Consider the following 14,557-nt stretch of genomic DNA (forward strand, 5'->3'; position numbering starts at 1 on the left):
AGTAGTAATCAGTGTTGTGTTACGGCGCAGGAGACATTTTGGCCCATCACTTATCTTCCAGTTTGTTAAATGTTAACTTTTTTATTCATTTGTGGGATGAGGGTGTTGTTGTCGAGGCCAGCATTTATTGCCCATCCCTAATGGTGCAAAGAGCGGTTAAGAGTCCACCGCTGTGGGTCTGGAGAAACATGGAGACCAGAACAGATAAAGATGGCAATTTCCTCCCCTAAAAATCATTCATGAATAGGTTGGGTTTTTCCAACAATCAGCAATGGATTCATGGCCATGATTACTCTCATACTTTGCAGATTTTTCTAAAATTCAAATTCCACCATCTGCCATGGCAGGATTTTAACATGGGTCCCCAGCACATTATCTAGGTTTCTGGATTAACAGTCCAATGATAGCACCACTGGGTCATCACCTGACTTCCACTATTAGATTATATAGTCACTGTCTATATTGCAGTGAACAGTCTATATTGTGTATGCTATGCCAAACAGTAATTTCTGAGTATATGAAACAGAACTCCCTGTGTGTATTACAGAGAGTAGCAGTCACTGTCTGTAATATAGAGAAGAGCAGATCTTGTGCATATTGCAGAGAACATTAGTTCCCGTGCATTTTCTAACCCTTACTAGTTTCACAACATGCTTCGAAGAGAAAGAAAACCAGAATTGCACACAATAATCCAAAAGTGGTTTAACCAATGTCCATCACAGCTGCAATATGACTTCCCAACTCCTATATTCAATGCTCTGTCCCATAAAGAAAAACATACCAGATGCCTTCTTCACTATCCTATCTATCTGCAACTCAACTTTCAAGGAACTATGAACTCCAAGGTATCATTGGACACTCTGCAGGACCTTACCATTAGGTGTATAAATCCTGTCCTGATTTTCCTTTTTAAAATGCAGTACCTCTCATTTACCAAAATTAAACTTCATCTGTCACTCCTCAGCCCATTGACCCATCTGATCAAGATCCCGTTATCCTCTGAGGTAACCTTCATTGCTGTGCACGACATCTCCAATTTTGGTGTCATCTGCAAACTTAGTAACTATACCTCCTATGTTCACATCCAAATAATTCATGTAAATGACAAAACGCAGTGGACCCAGCATTGATCCTTGTGGCACCCCATTGGTCACAGAGTTTCAGTCTGAAAAGTAAACCTCCACCACCACCATCTGCTTTCTACTTTCAAAGCAGTTGTGTATCCAAGTAGCTAGATTTCTCTGTATTCCATGTGACCTAATCTTGCTAACCAGTCAACCATGAGGGCACTTGTCAAAGCCTTCATCAATCCTCTTCATTATTTACATAGAACATAGAACAATACAGCGCAGAACAGGCCCTTCGGCCCTCAATATTGTGCCAACCTCAATTTTATTCTCAGCTCTTTCCCCTACATTATCCCATCATCATCCACGTGCTTATCCAAGGATTGTTTAAATCTCCCTAATGTGGCTGAGTTAACTACATTGGCAGATAGGGCATTCCACGCCCTTACCAGTTTCTGAGTAAAGAACCTGCCTCTGACATCTGTCATAAATCTATCACCCTTCAATTTGTAGTTATGCCCCCTCGTACAAGCTGAAGTTATCATTCTAGTAAAAAGACTTTCATTGTCTATGCAATCTAATCCTCTGATCATCTTGTATGTCTCTATCAAATCCCCTCTTTGCCTTCTTCTTTCCAATGAGAACAGACCCAAGTCTCTCAGCCATTCCTCATAAGACCTTTCCTCCAGACCAGGCAACATCCTGATAATCTCCTCTGCACCTTTTCCAATGCTTCCACATCCTTCCCGAAATATGGCAACCTGAACTGTACACGATATTCGACGTGCGGCCGCACCAGCATTTTGTATAGTTGCAGCATGATATTGTGGCTCTGGAACTCAATCCTTCTACCAATGAAATCTCACATACCGTATGCCTAATTAACAGCACTATCAACCTGGGTGGCAACTTTCAGGGATTTATGTACATGGACTCCAAGATCCCTCTGCACGTCCACACTACCAAGAGTCTTCCTGTTATTCTTCCCAAAGTGTATCACATCACATTTAACTGCATTTAACTCCATTTGCCACCTCTCAGCCCAATTCTGGTACCGACGTGGACCACGACTTGGACCCTTCAGGACCCCAAGGATACGATCCAAGACATCACGGACCCTGGCACTTGGGAGGCAACACACCAACCGTGAGTCTCGTTCTCAATTTCTTCAAAAAATTCAATTAAGTTCATCAGATATGATTTCCCATGAACAAAGCCACATTGACTATCCCTAATCAGTCCTTGCTTTTCCAGATTCATGAAAATCCTATTCCTCAGGATTCTCTCGAACAACTTACCCACAACTGATGTCAGGCTCACCGGTCTATAGTTCCCTGACTTTTCCTGACCACATTTCTTAAACAGTAGCACCATGTTAGCCAACCTCCAGTCTTCCAGCAACTCAGCTGTGACTACCAATGATACAAATATCTCAGCAAGGGGCCCAAGTGATTGGAATCACTTCCCCAGCTTCTCACAGAGTTTGAGGTTACATCAGATAATGTCCTGGGGATTTTTCCATTTGTATGTGTTTTCAAGACATCCAGCACTTCCTCCTCTGTAATATGGGCATTTTTTCAAGATGGCACCACCTATTTCCCCTCATTCTATATTTTCCATGTCTTTCTCCACAATAAACACTGATGCAAAGTACTCATTGAGCAACTCCCCATCTCCTGCAGCTCCAGAAAAAGGCTGCCATGTTGATTTTTGAGGGCCCCTATTCTCTCCTGAGTTACTCTATTGTCCTTAATGTAGAACTTCAAATTTTATATCCAGTCTATCCTTTTCCATCTCTATTGTAAAACGAATAGAATTGTGGTCACTGGCTCCTATGTGCTCCCCCACTAACACCTCAGTCACCTGCCCTGCCTTATTTCCCAAGAGTAGTTCAGGTTTTGCACCTTCTCTAGTAGATATATCCATACGCGGAATCAGAAAATTTTCTTGTACACACTTAACAAATTCCTCTCCATCTAAACCCTTAACACAATGGCAGTCCCAAAAATCTGTTTGGAAAGTTATAATCCCATAGCCAATCTACTATTCTTACTGAGATGTCCTTACAAATTTGTTTCTCAATTTCCTGCTGACTATTAGGGGGGGGGTTAGAATTCAATCTCAGTAAAGTGGTCATCCCTTTCTTATTTCTCAGTTCCATGTGGATAACTTGCTTGGATATATTCCCAGGAATATCGTCCGTAAGTACAGAAGTAATGCTATGCCTTACCAAAAACATGACACTCCCTCATCTCTTGCCTCCCTTTCTATCCTTCCTCTCAGATTTGTATTCTGGAACATGAAGCTGCCATGCCTGTTCATCCCTGAGCCATGTCTCTGTAATTGCTATCATATCCCAGTCCCATGACCCTAACCATGACTGAGTTCATCTGCCTTCCCTGTTAGCCCACTTGCTTTGAAGGATATGCAGTCCTGACATGTTCTCTGCTTTGTTACTTCCTGTCTTGACTATTTGACTCGCTCCTTTTCCCAACTGTACCAGTCTCAGACTGATCTTTTTCCTCACTATTTCCCTGGTCCCACCGCCCCCACCAAACCTTACTCGTTTAAATCCTCCTGAGATGCTCAAGCAAATCTCCCTGTGAGTATATTAGTCCCCTTCCAATTCAGGTGCAATCCATCCTTATTGTACAGGTCACTTCTTCCCCAGAAGAGATTCCAATGATCCAAAAGTGTGAACCTTTCTCCCCTGCATCACCTCCTCAAGCACACATTCATCTGCTCTACCCTCCTATTCCTACCCTCAGTAGCTCGGAGCACTGGGAGTAATCCAGATATTCCTATTCTCCAGGACTTCTCCAGCATCTGCAGTCCTCACTTTCTCCCAGAATAATTTTGTTGTAGAGCAAGAAACTGGTTGTTTTTTCTGTAATTGTGGTGATTTCTTAAAAGGACAAGTTGCAAAGCTGGGTTGTAGAATGGATGGGTTTTGTGCGCTAATGAACTTTAATAAAGCTAAGCTGTTATGTCTCAAAGTCAAACAAATTTAAACTTCCAGAAAGAGATTCATTTAACTCACCAAGTTTCTTGCTGTTCTGTTTAAGCTGAATTTCTAAGGCAACAAAGGTGGCAAACCTTATCCCAAACTGTTATCCCAGCACTTCAAGCAAATTATGTCAGTGATATTGCTCACATACAGGTGGGAACCTGTTCTCTTGTTTTGAAAATATTGCAAAAGGAGTTGAAGCTTTTTATATGAAATGGGAAAATGATGCTGATTGGCTGGGCCATCATTACCATGGAGATGTAGCAAAAACAGTTAGCTGTCAATCTTAATTCCCAGACCAGATAGGTGGATTCTGATTGGTCAGGGTGTCACCATAGGGATACAGCAGGGTTTGGTTCTTTCCATTATGTCTTTCTCATCAAAGAAGTACAATATCTGTAAAATCTCCTTTTGCATACATGAACCAGGGTCCTGCGTAATTATATTTGTTGCTTCTAACTCATGCAGAGATACATCCAGCTGTTGATCTTGAATTGGGTTCCAGTTTAACTCTTAGCATAATTTAGACTATTTAATCAATGATTTACAAAGCAGAATTACTTCGGCTGGTTGAGCACGGGCAGCTTGCTGCCAGCAGAGAATGATCAAATGGGCATGTTTTCTGACACAATCTGTCAGTTGTCTGGATGTAGGGCCTACATATCTGGCATCGCACCAGCACCAAAACACATGTAATGTTATTCATTTGTGATTCACCTGTTGGCCTTGTGTGTGAAGGTGGTAATTTGCCTAATGATGCATATGATAGAATTTGTTCTCACGGTTCACTGCACCCACCAAGTACAGGTTATCCGAGACACACAAAATTGATGTCCCTTTTCCATCCTATCACATCTGTGACTGAGTCTGCACAGCCTGAATTGGCTGAATGCTTTGTGAAACTATTGTAATCAATTCTAAATGTGTTTTCCACATGCACAGTGAAGGATTCCCTCACAGTCACAAAAACTGTACAAGAGCTACATTCTGAAAGTGATAGCATGCCCATGTGCTCTTTCAACATTGCCAGCTTATTTATCAATATACAGATCAAATAAGCCATTGAAAGCTAGACATATCACTTGTGTCTGATTCAGTGTTCACCAAACATCATCTCTTTTTTCCCTTTCTGGTGGCACAGTAGCTTAGTGGTTAGCACTGCTGCCTCACAGGGCCAGAGACCTGGGTTTAATTCCAGACTTGGGTCACTGTCTATGTGGATATTCTCCCCATGTCTGCATGAGTTTCCTTCCACAATCTAAAGATGTGCAGATTAGGTGAATTGGTCAGGCTAAATTGCCAATAGTGTTCTGGGATGTGTAGATTAGGTGCATTAGTCTGGGATAAATGTAAAGTAATAGGCGAATGGGTCTGGGTGGCTTACTCTTTGGACGGTTAGTGCGGACTTGTTGGGCTGAAGGGCCTGCTTCCACATTGTAGGGATTCTATGAAATACATGAACTTAGTACTTTGTGCCATTGAGTTCAGTTCCAATACCATTGCAAATGCCCAGGTAGATGGTGTTACCATAGTATATTCTCAATATTCTTCCTAATATCTTTGCTGGTAACCATGCAAAACACATCTTTTGTGGCATGATACCGAGCCTTGTTCTGCTTGCATATATTCAACATGTAGATGACATGTTTGTGATATTTGAATCTGCATTAAAGAGTTTCGTTATAGAAATTGATGATCGCCATCTGATGTGGAGTACCCTTTCCTTGCTACATTCATTGAGAAATCAGTCAAATTGTTTCTAAATTCCGATCACTGAAAGCCTACATTCACTGGTCAACATACATGTTAGGATTCCTACAGTCCCACAAGATCAACTTGTGGGGACCTTCATGAATACTGTCCTCACCATCCTCTCACTGTGTGGACTTGATGCTGAGATAGGGCCTATCAAAACTAGTTCTTGTGATAACAGATTCCCAGATGAAATCACCATTCATTGTACATCATAAAAACCCATGAAAGGGCCTGTATTTACCACTTTGGCACTTGCAGTACCTTATCTAGTTCATTATCTGGGAAGGGAAATGTCATAGTATCATAGAGTCATCGAGTCCTACAGCATAGCATCCTTCGACCCATACTGGTCTAGGATGACCAGAAAATACTATCCACGCGAACCTAATTTCCTTGCACTTGACCCATATCCTTCTAAACCTTTACTCTCCATGTATTTGCCCAAATCCTTTTTAAATGTTGTTAATGTATCTGCCTCAAACACTTCTACTGGTCACTTATTCCATATACGTACTACCCTCTGTTTCCCCTCAGGTTCCCTTTTATTCCTTCCCCTAGAACCTTAAACTGATGCCCTCTTCTCCACGATTCCCCATCCCTGAGAAAAAGACTGAGTTAATTCACTTTATCCATGCCTCTCATGGTCTTACACACTTCTGTAAGATCCCCCTTCAGTCTCCTGCACTCTAAAGAAAACAGCCCTCGTTTGTCCAACTTCTCCCCATAACTCTGTCCCCTGAGTCCTGGCCACATCCTTGTAAATTTCTTCTGCACTCTTTCCAGTTTAATACCATCCTTCCTATAGCAAGGTGATCAAAACTGAATACAATATTCCAAGCATGGCCTCCCCAATATCCTGTACAAGGGCAAAATAACTTCCCAACTTCTCTACTCAATGCCCTGACTAATGAAGGCTAGTATGCCAAAAGACTTCTTCATTGTCCTCTCGAACTGTAACTCCTATTTCAAAGAATCGTGCACCTGAATTCCATGATCCCTCTGTTCCACTACAATTCTTAAGGCCCTACTATTCACCATGAAACTCCATCCTTGATTTGATTTTTTTCAAAATGCAAGACCTGACACTTATCTGTATTAAACTGCATTTGCCATTTCTCGGAACACCTCCCCAGCTGATCGAGGTCCTGCTGCAAGTTTTGATAACCATCCTCATTGTCTATGATACTCCCTATTTCAGTTTCATCTGCAAACTTACTAATCATGCTTTATACATTCTCATTCAAGTCATTGATATAGATAGCAAATGGCAATAGACTGAACACTGAACCCTGAGGCACTCCACAGGCCTTCAGTCTGACAAGCAACCTTCCTACTATCAAGCCAATTATGTATCCAATTTGACAGATACCCCTGGATTCCATGCGATCGAACCTTCCAAAGCAGCCTACAGTGTGGAACCTTATCAAAGATCTTAGTGAAATCCATATGGACTATTTCAACCTCCCAGTTATCATCAATCTTCCTGGTCATTTTATCTAAGACCTCTAACAAATTTCTGAGGCATGATCTCCCCATACCCAAAGCCATTCTGACTATTCCTAATCAAAGCCTAACTTTCCAAAAGTCTCTCACGATCTTCTGAAGTACCTTACCTACCACAGATAGGTAAAAGGCTTAAAGGTCTATATTTCCAAGGTTTCTCTTTGCAGGTCTTCTTGAACATTCACTACTCTCCAGTCTTCCGGGACCTCACCCGTGGCTAATGATAATGAAAACCTATCAGCCAGGGCCCCCGCAATTTCTTCTCTAGCCTCTTGCAGGAAGGTGTCTCAAATATTTGAGTAACAGGCGAATGTCGCCATCACACACCACCACAATCTAGTAAATCAATGAATGGTTTTCTCCTCTTAAAAGAATGCTGTCTATCCACTGCTGGCTACGACTGATGGGAGGTGTCAATAAGGTATTTGTTGAGCATTAATCTTCCAAGGATCTCAATTTATGGTGGGCAGGAAGAGTGTCCACAGACCGCCCACAATGAAATTCATCTCATGAAGGTGGGAAAGTGTCAGGGACTTCACCTGCTAATCTACTGCCTGATGAATACTCAGAATCCCACACCCCCTATACCTCCATCCCTAAATCCAACTAAATCCAATGACAAATCAAAGGAATCGTCTTTATTCAGAGAGTGGTCAGGATTTTCCTTCATTGAGGGCACTGAGGTCACTGTAATAGGTGAGGTTGAGGGCAATCAGTAGTTGCAGGAGAGTTGGTGGAGATTGATACATATCCGATGTGACATGTCATTCTTACCTTTGTATGTTGTTCACATTGCTGTTTGAAACTGGTCAATGATACGACAGATTGTTTGCTGAGATGCACCTGCCCCTTCGCCTTCTTTGTTCACTCCTCTACTATTTGGCACCCTTTAAGTAATACAGAAATTCAGGGTGATAAAATGAAAATGTTATGTCGAACAAAATTTTGGCTACCTAAAAATCACAATGTTCTCAGTTATTTAGTATTATCGAAACCTAAAAGTACAGAGGAAGTCATTTAGCCTTTCAAGTTTTGAAACAGCAGACATGCTGAGTCCCACATCTCCAATTTAAACCTGCAAGTTTCTTACTCTCAATGAGCACTCTGACTGTCTTCAATTTATTTCTGGAACCAGGTTCCATCACCTTTTCCAGTCAAATAATCATAGATCCTGACTACTCTCAGAATAACAAAGCAATCCTCCTCATCTGTCATCTTAGTGACATAACAATGATGTTGAACCTCTGGTTATCCACTTCCAAGATTCCTCACATTGAGAATAACTTCCATTGTGTTGAGTGGCACTATCACTGGTCAAATAGAACAGATTTCGAACAGACCTAGCAACGAAAGACTGGGCACCCATGAGGCACTGTGGGCCATCACCAGCAGCAGAATTGTACTCCAGCACAATCTGTAACCTCATGGTCAGGCATATCCCCACTCAATCATTTCATTCATGAAGTTGCCAATAAGAAATATCTTGTAGGACTGTAGGAATCCTAACATGTATGCTGACCAGTGAATAGGAGTTGAGAAATAGTTTGGCTGATTTCTCTATTGTTCCCGTGCATATTGCAGACAACAGTAGTTCCTGTGTATATTACAGACAAAAGCAGCCCCATGCATATTGAGACTAGCAGTCCCTGTGAATGTTACTGACCACAGATGTCTCCCTGTAAATGGGAGTGAACATCACCCTAAACCTATGAATCTAGTTCTGGACTCCCCACCCCAGAGAAAAGTCCTTGTCTATTTATCCTATCCATGATTGGAGGTGTTGGACTGGCGTGGACAAAGTTAACAATCACAGAACACCAGGTTTATTTGGAAGCACTAGCTTTCGAGGTGCTACCTCTTCATCAGGTAGTCGATTTTATAAACCTCTATATGGCCACCCCTCAGACTCTGACACTCCAAAGAAAATGACCCCCAACCTATTCAGCCCCTCTCTCTTGCTCAAATCTTCCAACCCTGGCAATGTCCTTGTAAATCTTTTCTGAACCCTTTCAAGTTTCACAACATCCTACCGATAGGAAGGAGATCAGAATTGCATGCAATATTCCAAAAGTGGCCTAACAAATGTCCTGTACAGCCGCAACATGACCTCCCAACTCTTATATTCAGTGCTCTGACCAATAAAGGAAAATATGCTGAACACCTTCACTATCCTATCTACCTGCGATTCTACTTTCCAGGAACTGTGAAGCTCCACTTCAAGGTCTTTGTTCAGCAACACTCCCCAAGACCTTACCATTAAGTGTATAAATCCTGCTCTGATTTGCTTTTCCAAAATGCAGCACTTTGCATTTATCTGAATGAAACTCCATCTGCAACTCCTCAGCCCATTGGCCCATCTCATCAAGATCCCATTGTACTCTGAGGTAACTGTTTCACTGTCCAATACACCTCCAATTTTGGTATCATCTGCAAACTTACTAACCCTTCCCCTTGGGTTCACATCCAAATCATTTATATGAACAGCAAATTTTTGCAAAGATCAAGAGTTTGTCATTGAGATGGCTGAGATACTGAATGAATAACTAGCGTCAGTTTATTTACTGTGGAGAAAGTAATGGAATCCAGAGAATGCCTGAAATAAACTTAAAAATCACACAACACCAGGTTATAGTCCAATAGGTTTAATTGGAAGCACACTAGCTTTCGGAGCGTCACTCCTTCATCAGGTGATATCACCAGGACTATAACCTGGTGTTGTGTGATTTTTTTAACTTTGTACACCCCAGTCCAACACCAGCATCTCCAAATCATGAAATAAACTTGCATGTTTTAAAGACACTTCACATTGCAGAAGATAAATTTCAGGAGGTCTGATCTAATGCATCCCCGAACCTTGAGGGGATAAGATCGGAAACTTAGGCCCCTTGCAAAAAGATTTGCATCATCTGTAACTATGGGTGTTTCTGTATCTGCACTCTCAGTTCAGTGTATTGTTTCTCTGTCTGCATTCTCAGTGCAGTGTTTTGTTTCTCTATCTGTACTCAGTTCAGTGTGTTGGTTCTATATCTGTACTCTCAGTTCAGTGGGTTGTTTCTATATCTGTACTCTCAGTTCATTGTGTTGTTTCTGTATCTGTACTCACAGTTCAGTGTGTTGTTTCTGTATCTGTACTCACAGTTCAGTGTGTTGTTTCTGTTTCTGTACTTGCAGTTCAGTGTGTTGTTTCTCTAACTGTACTCAGTTTACTGTGCTGTTTCTCTGTGTACACTCATTTCAGTGTGTTGTTTCTCTGTCTGTACTCTGTTTAGTCCTTTGTTTCTCTATCTATACTCGCAGTTCAGTGTGTTGCTTCTCTCTCTATAGTCACAGTTCTGTGTGTTGTTTCAATAACTGTGCCTCAGTTTCATGTGTTGTTTCTCTATCTGTACTCTCATTTCAGTGTGTTGTTTCTGTATCTATATTCGCATATCAGTGTCTTGTTTCTATTTCTGTACTCAGTTCAGTGTGTTGTTTCTCTATCTGTACTCTCAGTTCAATGTGTTGTTACTCTGTCTGCACTCTCAGATAAGGGCGTTTTTTCTTCATCTGTACTTGCACTTCACTGTGTTGTTTTTCGAACTGTACTCTCTGTTCAGTATGTTGCTTCTCTATGTTTACTCAATAACTTAACCTCTCTGGTAACCTAACAGATCATCCCAACTTAATGATGCTGTTCCAAATGCTTCCAACAATCCCCATAAACACCCCTCAGCACAAAAGGAAAAATCAAACACAGTTTCTTACAGGATAGGAGTCAGAGAGAGAGAGTACCAGCCTGTACTTGCTTCTTTGGGTCCAGCAGCTTTTTCAACTTGACTGCTAAAAAACAAACCTAACCAGAGAAAAGCTGGGCCACTCCCCCTTCATGATACAAGTTTTTTTTAAACTTGAAAGTCTTTTACTGAGGCAGTATCTGTTAGCTAGAAACAAATTGGCCCTAAAACTCTTCAACCCCCAGACCTTTTGAAGTCTGTGTCATTCAAAAATCTCTGGAAAAAGAAAAGCCAAAGACTGCATAACCTTGTTAAAGGAACAGCTATGTCACTCTCTCACTCTCTCTGTCTCTCTCTCTCGATACCTGTTCAGTGTCTTGTCAACTTGTCTCTCTTTACCCAGTTCAATGTGTTGTCCCTATGTTTCTCTCTATTCCCATTTCAGTGTCTTCTCACTTTACCTCTCTCTCTCTAAACCGAGTTCAGGTTGCTATTACTCTGTATCTCTGTATGCACAGTTCAGAGTGCTGGCTGCCCTAGTCTCTCTCTGTCATCCCAAATCTGTCTGTTGTCTGTCTGTCTGTCTCTCACTATACCCAATTCACTGTGTTGCTATTCTATCTCTCTCTATTCTCAAAATACAGTGTGTTTGCTCTCTGTCTGTCTCCAGGACCAGTTAATAGTGTTGTCACACACTCTGGCCCTTTCGATCCGTAGTTCAGTGAGTTGTTACTCTGATTTTCTCAATTCTGAGTTCACTGTCTTGTCACTGTCTCACTATTACCAGTCAGGGTGTTATCACTCTGCCTTCTGCTGTGCCTATGTTCAGTGTGTTGTCTGCTTGTCTGTCTCTATTCCCAGTTCATTGTGTCTCTCTCCACTACTGGTTCATTCTGTTGTCTCTGTCTCGCACTAGTCTCAGTTCTATGTGTTGATTCCCCTGTTTGTCTTCCTTGTAGTTGAATGTGTTGTCTGTCTATTCTATTTATTCACAGTTTGGTGCATTGTCACTCTGTCTCTCTCCATTTTTAATTCATTCTGTTGTGTCTCTGTCTGTCTCTATTCTGTATAAAGTGTGTTGTCACTCTGACTCCATTCCCAGTTCAGTGTGTTCTCTTACTGTCTCTATTCCTGTTCAGTGGGCGGCACGGTGGCACAGTGGTTAGCACTACTGCCTCACAACACTAGAGACCCGGGTTCAATTCCCGCCTCAGGCGACTGACTGTGTGGAGTTTGCACATTCTCCCCGTGTCTGCGTGGGTTTCCTCCAGGTGCTCCGGTTTCCTCCCACAGTCCAAAGATGTGCAGGTCAGGTGAATTGGCCATGCTAAATTGCCCGTAGTGTTAGGTAAGGGGTACATGTAGGGGAATGGGTGGGTTGCGCTTCGGCAGGGTGGTGTGGACTTGTTGGGCCGAAGGGCCTGTTTCCACACTGTAAGTAATCTAATCTAATTCCCATTTCAGTGTGTTGTCTGTGCGCCAGATTGATAAGATAACGAGTTTATTTTGTATTCCTTATTTTTCAACAGTCTCTTTGGGAATTTATAATAGTGAGAATGGAGGTTCGGGCAGTTGAATGTTCCTGCTGCAGAGTGTGGGAGGTAAGGGTCACCACTAGAGTCCTTGCTGATGACATCTGTGGGAAGTGCACCCAACTCCAGATCCTCAAAAACTACATTAGGGAACTGGAGCTAGAGCTGGATGAACTTTGGATCATTCGGGAGGCAGAAGGGGTTATTGAGAGGAGTTACAGTGAGGTAGTCACTCCTCAGGTACAAGAAAAAGGCAGATGGGTTACAGTCAGAGGATGGAAAGGGAACCAGCAGGCAGTGCAGGGATCCCCTGTAGCCATTCCCCTCAACAACAAGCATACAGTTTTGGATACTGTTGGGGGGAACGACTTACCAAGGCAAAGCAGTGGGGCACAGGGCTCTGGCATAGTCTGTCCCTGCTGCTCAGAAGGGAAGGGGGAAGAGGAGCAGTGCAGTAGTCATTGGGGACTCCATAGTTAGGGGGACAGATAGGAGGTTCTGTGGGAACGAGAGAGACTCACGGTTGGTGTGTTGCCTCCCAGGTACCAGGGTTCGTGATGTCTCTGATCATGTTTTTGGGGTACTTAGGGGGGAGGGGGAGCAGCCCCAAGTCATTGTCCACATTGGCACCAACGACATAGGTAGGAAGAGAGATGGGGATTTAAGGTAGAAATTCAGGGAGCGAGGATGGAAGCTTAGAGCTGGGACGAACAGAGTTGTTGCCTCTGATTTGTTGCCTGTGCCACGTGCTAGTGAGGCGAGGAATAGGGAGAGAGAGAGAAGAGTTGAACACGTGGCTACAGGGATGGTGCAGGAGGGAGAGTTTTGGATTCTTGGACAATTGGGACTCCTTTTCGGGTAGGTGGGACCTCTACAAGCAGGATGGTCTTCATCTGAAACAGAGGGTACCAATATCCTTGGGGGAGAGATTCGCTAAGGAAATTGGGGTGGGTTTAAACTAATCCAGCAGGGGGATGGGAACCAAAATTGTAGTTCGAGTATAGAAAAGGTTGAGAGTAGGGAGGTCCAAAATCAAGTTTCAGGGATGCAAGGTGGCACCGGCAAGCAAGAAGTTGGTTTGAAGTGTGTCTACTTCAGGAGCATCTGGAATAAGGTGGGTGAACTTGCAGCATGGGTTGGTACCTGGAACTTCGAAGTTGTGGCCATTTCGGAGACATGGATAGAGCTGGGATAGGAATGGTTGGTGCAGTTTCCAGGATTTAGATGTTTCAGTAAGAACAGAAAAGATGTAGCTTTAGGGTGCAGGACTTGGAGTGGAGGGAGGTTAGGAACATGGCATCAATTTCAAAGGAGGGTGCCTGTAAACAGGAAAGTGGCTTGAAGTGTGTATACATGGGTAGACATGGGTAGAACAGGGACAGGATTGGCTGTTGCAGGTCCCAGGGTTTAAATGTTTTAGTAGGGTCAGAAGTGGGGGTAAAAGAGGGGGAGGTGTGGCATTGCTTGTCCAAGATAGTATTACAGCGGTGGAAAGGACGATGGATGAAGACTCGCCATCTGAGGTAGTTTGGACTGAGGTTAGGAATAGGAAAGGTGAGCTCACCCTGTTAGGAGTCTTTTACAGACCTCCTAATAGTCCTAGAATCGTAGAAGAAAGGATTACGAGGATGATTCAAGAGAAGAGTGACAGTAATAGGGTGGTTGTTATGGGGTCTTTAACTTTCCTGATATTGATTGGGAAAGCTATAGCTCAAGTTCGTTAGATGGGTCAGTGTTTGTCCAATGTGTGCAGGAGGGTTTCCTGACCCAATGTGTAGATAGGCCAACAAGAGGTGAGGCCATACTGGATTTGGTTCTGGGTAACGAACCAGGCCAGGTGTTAGAATTAGAGGTAGGTGAGCACTTTGGGGACAGTGACCACAATTCGGTGACTTTTACTCTAGTGATGGAGAGGGATAAGTGTGCACTACAGGGCAAGAGTTATAGCTGGGGGCAGGGAAATTATGATACGGTGAGGCA

Source organism: Chiloscyllium plagiosum, chromosome 8, assembly GCF_004010195.1.
Source record: "Chiloscyllium plagiosum isolate BGI_BamShark_2017 chromosome 8, ASM401019v2, whole genome shotgun sequence".
Taxonomy (NCBI): Eukaryota; Metazoa; Chordata; class Chondrichthyes; order Orectolobiformes; family Hemiscylliidae; genus Chiloscyllium; species Chiloscyllium plagiosum.